Here is a 9,739-nt window from a genome sequence, read left to right as displayed (position 1 = left end):
GCCTGGACTGAAGCAATCCTCCTGTCTTGGCCTCCCAAAGTGCTGGGATTATGGGTGTGAGCCACTGGGCCCGGCCTAAAATGTTATCAGAATGGTTAAAATGAGAAGATGCAAAATATGAAGAGTTGGCAAGGATATGGAACAAGTAGAACTCTCATACTGCTGGTGGAATATAAAAGGGTATGAACACTTCAGAAAATAATTTGCCAATGTCTCCTAAAACTGAACATGTTTATACCCTATGATTTAACAATCAACTCCTAGAACTCTAGCCAACAGAAATGCATCTCTATTTAACACAACACCAGTACTACAATGTTAATTGAAACTACCCAAATGCCTTTGAAAAAATTATGTTACATTTGGCCGGGTGCGGTGGCTCATGCCTGTGATTCCAGCACTTTGGGAGGCCAAGGCGGGCGGATCACGAGGTCAGGAGATCGAGACCATCCTGGCTAACACGGTGAAATCCCGTCTCTACTAAAAATACAAAAAACTAGCCAGATGTGGTGGTGGGAGCCTGTAGTCCCAGCTACTCGGGAGGCTGAGGCAGGAGAATGGCGTGAACCTGGGAGGCGGAGCTTGCAATGAGCAGAGATCGCGCCACTGCACGACTCGGTCTCAAAAAAAAAAAAAGTTTGAAAACAATTGTACACAGGAAAGTTTAAATTTTTGGTAGCTAAATTGTTTATCTAGATACTTTTCAAATTATTTTTCAGTTTCTCAGCTTTCCTGTTAGCCGGGCGCAACGGCTCACGCCTGTAATCCCTGCACTTTGGGAGGCCGAAGCAGGCGGATCACGAGGTCAGGAGGTCGAGACCATCCTGGCTAACACGGTGAAACCCCGTCTCTACTAAAAATACAAAAACTAGCCGGGCGAGGTGGCGGGAGCCTGTAGTCCCAGCTACTCGGGAGGCTGAGGCAGGAGAATGGCGTGAACCCGGGAGGCGGAGCTTGCAGTGAGCGGAGATAGCGCCACTGCACTCCAGCCTGGGCGAAAGAGCGAGACTGTCTCAAAAAAAAAAATAAAAATTGTTGGTATTCACATCAAATTAGTTTATTACTGGTCAGGCACGGTGGCTTACACCTGTAATTCCAGCACTGCATGGGGCTGAGGTGGGAGGATCACTTGAGCCCAGGAGTTCAAGACCAGCCTGGGCAACAAAATGAGACACTGGTCTCTACAAAAAATTGAAAAACTAGCTGGATGTGAGGGCGCTACACCTGTGGCCCCAGCCACACAGGAGGCTGAAGCAGGAGGATCACTTGACCCCAGGAGGTCGAGGCTACAGTGAGCCAAGGTTGTGCCACTGCACTCCAGCCTGGGAGGCAGAGCAAGACCCTGTCTCAAAAAAAAAAAAAAAAAAAAGTTTCTTTCAGGTTAGCCTTTCTAAGCCTCTTTTCTGAGCCTAGTTTTTAAAGTAGAGTGCCTAGCACAGTGTCTGGCACAAAATGCTCAATAAATGGTAAATTGATACCTTCTCCTAAACAAGTGGGACAGGTTTAGGAACCTTTTCCACACACTAACACAGCACTCTGTACTTCTCCCTGTCTTAGCATTTCTTACTGCTTTCCAGGACTAGAAGGCATTTGAGTGCAAGAATACTGTGTCATCCACCATAATATTCCTAGCACCGAGTTCAGCATCTGATGTGGAATAAGATCTCAATATTTGTTAAATAGATGGTTGAATAAATAAATAAACTTCTAGTACTCTGCAACATCTATTATTTTACTGCTAAGTTATGGAATCACATTTGTTTTCCCTAAAGTAAGTTTTCTTGGCTTCTCCATCCACTGATAATCTGTCCCACAATATCGTGACTTGATTCTGTTCCAGATGAACCTTTTCCTAGTATTTCTTGTATTCTTTATTATCTGTCATGTTAGGGCAGCTATAGAGCTTCATTTTTACAACTGCTGAATCTAAATTTAAGTGCTGATTTTCTACCATCCGTTTTCAACCTTCTTTAAAAAGCCTGGCGAGCAACTTTATCTGTCATGGTCCATTTCAGTGCCCTCAGTAGTAAAACCGGCAAATGTGGAGACCCATCCTTAATGAACAGACCAGTTTGGTCATTCTTACTAGATTCCACGGATTTTCAACATGATTAAGAGAAAATAATTTGAGGCTGAGAATTGTAGTTACCCAGCTGAATGGAAGGCAAAGGAAGAAACTAGACGCTCCCAGGTAACCGCCCAGTTTTTGTTTTTGTTTTTCCTTTCCACCAATGACAAGGCATGCTCAATAACTTTACTCCCGAGGGAGGATATCCCATTCTGAAAAACACACCACTGTATGCGATAAAGGCAGGGGGTAGGAAACATTACACTGTGGGAGAGGAAACAAACATTTGATAAGCGTGTAACAGAAAACAGTTCTGGCAACTATTATTTCTTCTTCTCCCTCAAATCCAGGAAAGGTCCATAGCCCATTTTCTGTAATATTTCACCAACCAATACGATCTCTTGGACTTGAAAATAATCGCCCCCATTTCCAACTCTCCATCACTCTAAAATTATTAGTGATCTTCAGGTACTTGAAAAAGTAAACTTCTGGCCAGTTGTGGTGGTTCACACCTGTAATCCCAACATTTTGGGAGGCTGAGGCGGGTAGATCACTTGAGGTCAGGAGTTTGAGACCACCCTGGCCAACATGGTGGAACCCCATCTCTACTAAAAGTACAAAAATTAGCCGGGTGTGATAGCGCGCACCTGTAGTCCCAGCTGTTTGGGAGGCTTAGGCACGAGAATTTCTTGAACCCAGGAGGAAGAGGTTGTAGTGAGCTGAGATCGCGCCACTGCATTGTGACAAAGCCAGGCTCCATCTCAAAAAAAAAAGAGTAAACTAAACTTCTTATTGAAATGTAATGCACGGAGAAGTATACAACTCTCTCCAAACCTTATTAAAAAAAAAAAAGTATATGTGTCCCAGCATGCTTCCTTGTCATGAACTGTGCACAGATAGTAGTCTGCTAACATTATGTAAATTATAAAACATATACAAACAGAACAGGAGAGAAAATGAGGAAAAATCAACAGAAATAGGAGTTCTAATTTTTACTTTGTACACTTCAATGGGCCAGTCTTGCATAAAACTTTAGAAATCACAGCTTTGACACTGGCAACACACTGCATCCACAACCAGATTGACTGGAGGCTCTAGGAAAGGCTTGGTAGCTTCTGGCCTCAATTGTATGACATCAATTCAGTCTCCAAAAATACACTGGAGAGAAATCCAGGCTGTCCTAAAAGTTTAGAACTGTGGCCACCATGTCTGTGATATCCAAGGGTTGTAAATCACATTGCATGTCTTTATCTGCAAAGGCAGTCTTCTAGGAAAATGGCATTTGGGGAAGGAATAAGGTGGATACAAGTATACTTTCTTCCTCCTTTGTGATAATCTAAAATGAATTGCAGAAAAGCTAAGGGTTGGCTCTTAACTGTTATTAAAGATTAAAATTATCTTGGTCAAAGGGAAATAGAAATTAGGTTCTCCAAACTTTTAAAACGTGTTTCTCAGGTTTACAGTTGAGGTGAAATAATTGTTTAGCTGACTGTGGATGAAGCAATGAAATAACTCCAGTTTTAACGCACTGGGTAACCATTAGGTAAATTTCTGCATCTGTAAAAACTGTGTTACACTGGATGTGCCTACAACACTGAGTATGACGTGTGACTAGCACCACCTAGTGGACATTCATATGGCAATACGTGATAAGGGAAGCTGCATGGCCAGGACGGAAAAGCTGCTGGTCACAGTAGCAGCATAGGGCTTAGCTAGTTCTTCCTAGCAGCCTCCTCAATAATTCAGTTTACTGGGAATCATATATCAAATAGTTTTAGCTCTTCAGAAGAAAATGAAATTTACAATTAACTGCATTGCCTGGGCGCAGTGGCTCACACCTGTAATTCCACCACTTTGGGAGGCCGAGGTAGGCAGATCACGAGGTCAGGAGTTCCAGACTACCCTGACCAACATGGTGCAACCCCGTCAAATACAAAAATTAGCCGGGCATGGTAGCACATACCTGTAATCCCAGCTACATAGGAGGCTGAGGCAGGAGAATGGCTTGAACCCAGGAGGCAGAGGTTGCAGTGAGCCAAGATCGTGCTATTGCACTCCAGCCTGGATGACAGAGACTCTGTCTCAAAAAAAATTTAACTGCATTATGACAGACTTTTTTCCTTTTAACAATTGAAACTGGCATCCCAAGGATGCTCTAGATACAGTCATAAAGATAATGCTTACTGCATCTCTCATCACTGGATTACTTGGAAAAGAACAAAAAAAAGTTATAAAGAAAATCTGCCTGGATCACAAGCGATGGCTCACATCTGTAATCTCTGCACTTTGGGAGGCCAAGAATGGAGGCCTGCCTGAGGCCAGGAGTTTGAGGTCAGCCTGGCCAATATAGTGAGACCCCAGCTCTATTAGAAAAAAAGAAGAAGAAGAAAATCTGCCTGATATTGCAGATAAAGAGCTAAAGAAGCAGCCTCAAGCTGCTAGAGCCACAAGCACCCTTGGAACCGTGCACTCAGATGGCACTGTCTTTAGCATTAGCGTAAGTGGGTGAAAGGAGCACCATCTCTGTAACCTATAACTTGAATGGTGCTTGCTCCCTTGGAGTTGTTCAAGGAGTCTAGACTGACCAAAGCAGGCAACCAGCCTGGCTTAAACTAACTATGCTTGGAGCTTTGGGCCTTGAGGCTAAGAGGTGTGTTGTACTATTCCAGCATGTTTTATGAATTGGTTCCACAGTGCTGTTACAGCACAGCCAAATTTTATTCTTCAAAAATCATCCTGAGTAGGCCATTACCTGAAACAAATTAACGCAGGAACAGAAAACCAAATACCACATGTACTCACTTATAAGTGGAAGCTAAACCTTGGGTACTCAAGGACATAAAAAGATGGCAACAACAGACACTGGGGACTACTGGAAGGGGGAAGTTGACAAGGGTTGAAAAACTGTTAGGTACTGTGCTTACTATCTGAGTGATAGGACCATTCACACCCCAAACCTCAGCATCATGCAATATACCCAAGTAACAAAACTACACATGTACTCCCTGAATCTAATATAAATCATTCCTTCAAAAAATCATCCTGAGAGCCTATCTTGGCCACCCTGTGGATTTCAACATACTTTTTGTGCAGCTTAATTATATCTGGCATCGTTTCATGCCCTCTATACAATTTCCCAATCCTGGGATTCATGTGCTGCCAAAGCATAATAATCTTGTAGTGAATACATATTCTTCTTTAAGCACTGAAACCTAAGAAAGCTTTGAGCTTTTTTATGGGGGCAGGGGGGTGTTGCTGATGTGAATTGTTTAAGACCTTTCCTGTGTTCATCGTAACTACAGATCAAAAAAGTTTTCATTCTTAGCATATCCAATTAGACTTCGTTGCTAAAGATTAAAGAACAAATGAGGGAACAAGCTTATCATTAGGTGCTTCTCACTGTGCACCTATTATAGGCCAGGCCCTCTATGATCCTCATTTTACTCTTACTACAGCTGTGTTTGGTATTATTTCCTTCACTTACAAAGGAAATGAGCTCAGAGAAAAATTATCAAAGATCATAAAGCCAGTAAGTAGCAAAACCAGGATTTAAATTCAAGTCTCCTGACTCTAATTCCATTGTTTATTCATCTATGCCCTGGTGATATTAACTAATAAGGTCATGTGCCAAACACAACCCTTACCCCCTATCCACTACATACTTCTGAATAGAAAATAAAAGTCACGTGCAATTAAATGACAAGAAAAAAGCCCCACAATCTTAGTATGCCACGATTCTCAAAAAGGACTTAATGATTCTAGCCACATGATTTCTCAAGCATCAAGGGACTACTTAGGACACTTAGTAGGGCCTTGTACATAGGTGCTCAATGAAAGGTTGTTTTAGAAGTCTCACAGTATTACCTCACAGATTATTTTGTTCATTTGCAAAAGAAAAGATATATACTTTAAAATGGAAAACGATCTGGTGATCTTAACTTAGCGATTAATCTTGGCATCACCAACAGTGGGACTACTTGACATTGTGTGCTTCTTGACATGATGCAATAACAGAGGCACCACACAATCTATGCTATATCCTTGCCAAAATCCAAATCCACTAAGAAAACAACCAAGTCTGGACAACACAGTGAGACCCCATCCCTACCAAAAGAGAAGTTAGCCAGGCATGGTGGCACAGGCCTGTAGTCCCAGCTACTCAGGAGGCTGAAGAAGGAGAAATGCTTGAGCCTAGGCGTTCAAGGTTACAGTATGCTATGATCATGCCACTGCACTCCAGCCTGGGAAAAGAGGGATATTCTATCTCAAAATAAAATAATAATAATAATAATAAAACATAGCCAGAAAAATCAAGGATAGGGGACATTATGCAAGACAATTGGCTTGGACACTTCAAAACGTTCATGGCCATGGGGGGAAAAAAGCAGAGGACTATTCTAGATTAAAAGAGGAAACCTATAACCAAAAGTGTGCCTGAACCTTGACTAGACCCTAGATGAGGAGAAAATGTTTTAAAAGACACTTCGGGACGATGGGGACAATTTATTCCATACAGATCTATCATATTGGATATTGAGTTATTATTAACCAGCTCAGATATGGCAATGACATTATGGCTAGGGAGGAGAATATTCTTATTCCTAGATGAATGTGTATTTAGGGGTGAAGTATCATGATGTTACAATTTACTTTCAAATAATTCAGCAAAAGAAATTAGATAAAGCACGTATGGTAAAATTTTGCATTTGTGGATCTAGTTGAAAGTTATACTATTATTCTTTCAACTTAACTTTTCAGTGTACTTAAAATTTCTTCAAAGTATTTTTTAACATTCTTGAATAAAATTCATCAAGACAGTTGGGATAAATTCAACTCTTCTATGAACATGATTTCTGAAAATACCAAGTTGTAAGCAAGTGATCAATATAAATATTTATTGTGACCCTGCTATTAATATATTCTAATCAACCCCTCTGGGAGCTGTAGTGGTGACTGAACAGACATGCTTCATGCTCTCTTGGAACCCACGTAGCATGTTATTTTGTACGTGTGTGTGTTGGAAGAAAGAGGAATTATTCTGGAATGCTTCCCCAAGTGATGCCTCAGCTTAAACCTGAAGGATAAATAAGTAGGTGTTGCCTAGTTACAGGATGGTGGGGAAATGGGTCAGAGAAAACAAACAGAAGATGTGAAGGCACCAATAATGGAGTTGGCCAATCTGGAGAGTGAGAATATTTACTCCTACTGTTTCCTCCAGGTCCCCACTCTTTTTAGATAGCCTGTTGGTCTCCTGTATCCACTCCCTCTACTCAGTCTTCAGACCCAGGAGTAGTAGTAACAGGACTCCAATGTTACCCAGTCCCAAGAACTGTACTCACCCTGAGGTTTCCCTATAGCCTACATACAACTTCGTAAAGGTCCCTTTATTAAACTTTGAAGTTATCCAATTTCAGTAAGCCATCTATTTCCTGCCAGCAGGACTGATAAAAATCTCTAGAGACAGATATGGGAGATGTCTGCATATTTCACATTGTATCCACGACTGCCTGGGCCAGTGAGCATCTGAGGTCCAAGGAAAACCTGGAAACTGTTTTTTTTTTTTTTGAGATGGAGTCTGGCTCTGTCGCCCAGGCTGGAGTGCAGTGGCCGGATCTCAGCTCACTGCAAGCTCCGCCTCCCAGTGTACTTTATGCCATTCTTCTGCCTCAGCCTCCGAGTAGCTGGGACTACAGGCGTCCGCCATGTCGCCCGGCTAGTTTTTTGTATTTTTTAGTAGAGACGGGGTTTCACCGTGTTAGCCAGGATGGTCTCGATCTCCTGACCTCGTGATCCGCCCGTCTCGGCCTCCCAAAGTGCTGGGATTACAGGCTTGAGCCACCGCGCCCGGCAAAACTGTGTTTTCAACCAAGAGTATTTCAAGAAAGAAACTGTCAATCGTATTAAGCACTGTGGAGAGGCTGAGTAAAGATAAAGGCTTTGGAATGTCCCATGAAGAAGCCATCAGTGACAGATCAACATTGAAGAGGTTTGTAAAGTTAATTAGAGGCCAAGTATACACTTAATTGAGATAAAAAAAAAAAACACTATGGCCAGGCATGGTGGCCATGGGTCACGCCAGTAATCCCAGCACTTTGGGAGGCTGAGGCGAGCAGATCACTTGAGGTCAGGAGTTGGAGACCAGCCTGGCAAATGTGGTGAAACCCTGTCTCTACCAAAAAATACAAAAATTAGCCAGGCATGGTGGCACATGCCTGTAATCCCAGCTACTCGGGAGGTTAAGGTGGGAGAATCACTTGAACCCAGGAGGCACAGGTTGCAGTGAGCTGAGATTGCGCCACTGCACTCCAGCCTGGGCTACACAGTGAGTCTCTGTCTCAAAAAAAAAGGGTGGGGGGGGACAGTATAATTGTTCAGGTTTCTATTTTAACTCTACCAGGAACTTACTAAATAATTTGAGATTTTTTTAGTTCTAATTATTTTGAGATTTACACATAAACGTAAGCAAAACAAGCTTTCTCTTTTATTTGCAAAAAGCCGATACCGGCTGGGCGTGGTGGTTCACGTCTGTAATCCCAGCACTTTGGGAGGCCAAAGCAGGTGGGTCACCTGAGGTTAGAAGTTCAAGACCAGCCTGGCCGACATGGTGAAACCCCGTCTCTACTAAAAATATAAAATTAGCTGGGCATGGTGGCGGGCGCCTGTAATCCTAGCTACTCGGGAGGCTGAGGCAGAAGGATCGCTTGAACCCAGGAGGCGGAGGCTGCAGTAAGATGAGATCGCGCCATTGTACTCCAGCCTGGGCGACAAGAGCAAGACTCTGTCAAAAACAAAAACAAAAAAGGCCAATACCTGGAGACACAGTTCAGCCAATATAAGCCATAGAAGTTTAGAGAATAAATGCTGTAAAACAGAATAAATCATTTTCCCCTTTCAGACAAAGAACAGACTTTGGCAAAAAAAAATCTTTTGTCTCTCTGTAAACTGAATGACTAAGTTCTTTAACACTAAAGCTTGCAACTGAGTTTGTCTAAGATTCCCTAGTCAACATACAATAACAAGCAGTTTCTAACCAGGGTGTAAGGTATTTGATACCTAAGGCATTCTCATGAGTACAATGAGTAACCAAACTCCACAGCTTGAGAAATTGTTAGACAGAACCCACAGATCCCTTTCTTTGAGAACATGAGCCTGTGAAATTATCTATCTTTGATCCAATTTGGCTTTCTCCTCCCTTCCGAGTTCACTGAACATCACACAAAAATGATTGCCTGGCCACTGCGATGCTAAATCTAGGGCACTAGGAAACTGTTCTAGGGACGTTGAATAGAAGAGGCTCCCAGGGTACCTTCTATTTGTTCACTGCAGAGCAGCTACCTTGATGAATTGTTTTAAGATATCGTTTCACTAAGCCTCCAGCAGTTTTCTCCACAAAAAAGATAGATAATATGTACTTTGAACATTACGAAAATTAAAAAACAAAATTTGATTAAGTTATAGATCAACTTATCTGCAAAAGTTAAACTTGCCCCTCATTTCAGCCTTCAGAAAGAACGGAGGCAAGAGACCCAGGAATAGTTTCCAATGAGGGTTAGGACAACATTACTATAGCAGACAGGGGATGGTTTGGAGAACAAAGGCTTTCAAATAAGAAAAGCAGATTCTTTCATTCAAGTTACATGACTGCCTGGCACCTCCACTTACCTGTAAATA

This window comes from Colobus angolensis, unplaced genomic scaffold (genome assembly GCF_000951035.1).
Source record: "Colobus angolensis palliatus isolate OR3802 unplaced genomic scaffold, Cang.pa_1.0 Scaffold131, whole genome shotgun sequence".
Lineage (NCBI taxonomy): Eukaryota > Metazoa > Chordata > Mammalia > Primates > Cercopithecidae > Colobus > Colobus angolensis.
The sequence above is the reverse complement of the archived record's forward strand: the minus strand, read 5'-3'. Positions refer to the sequence as shown.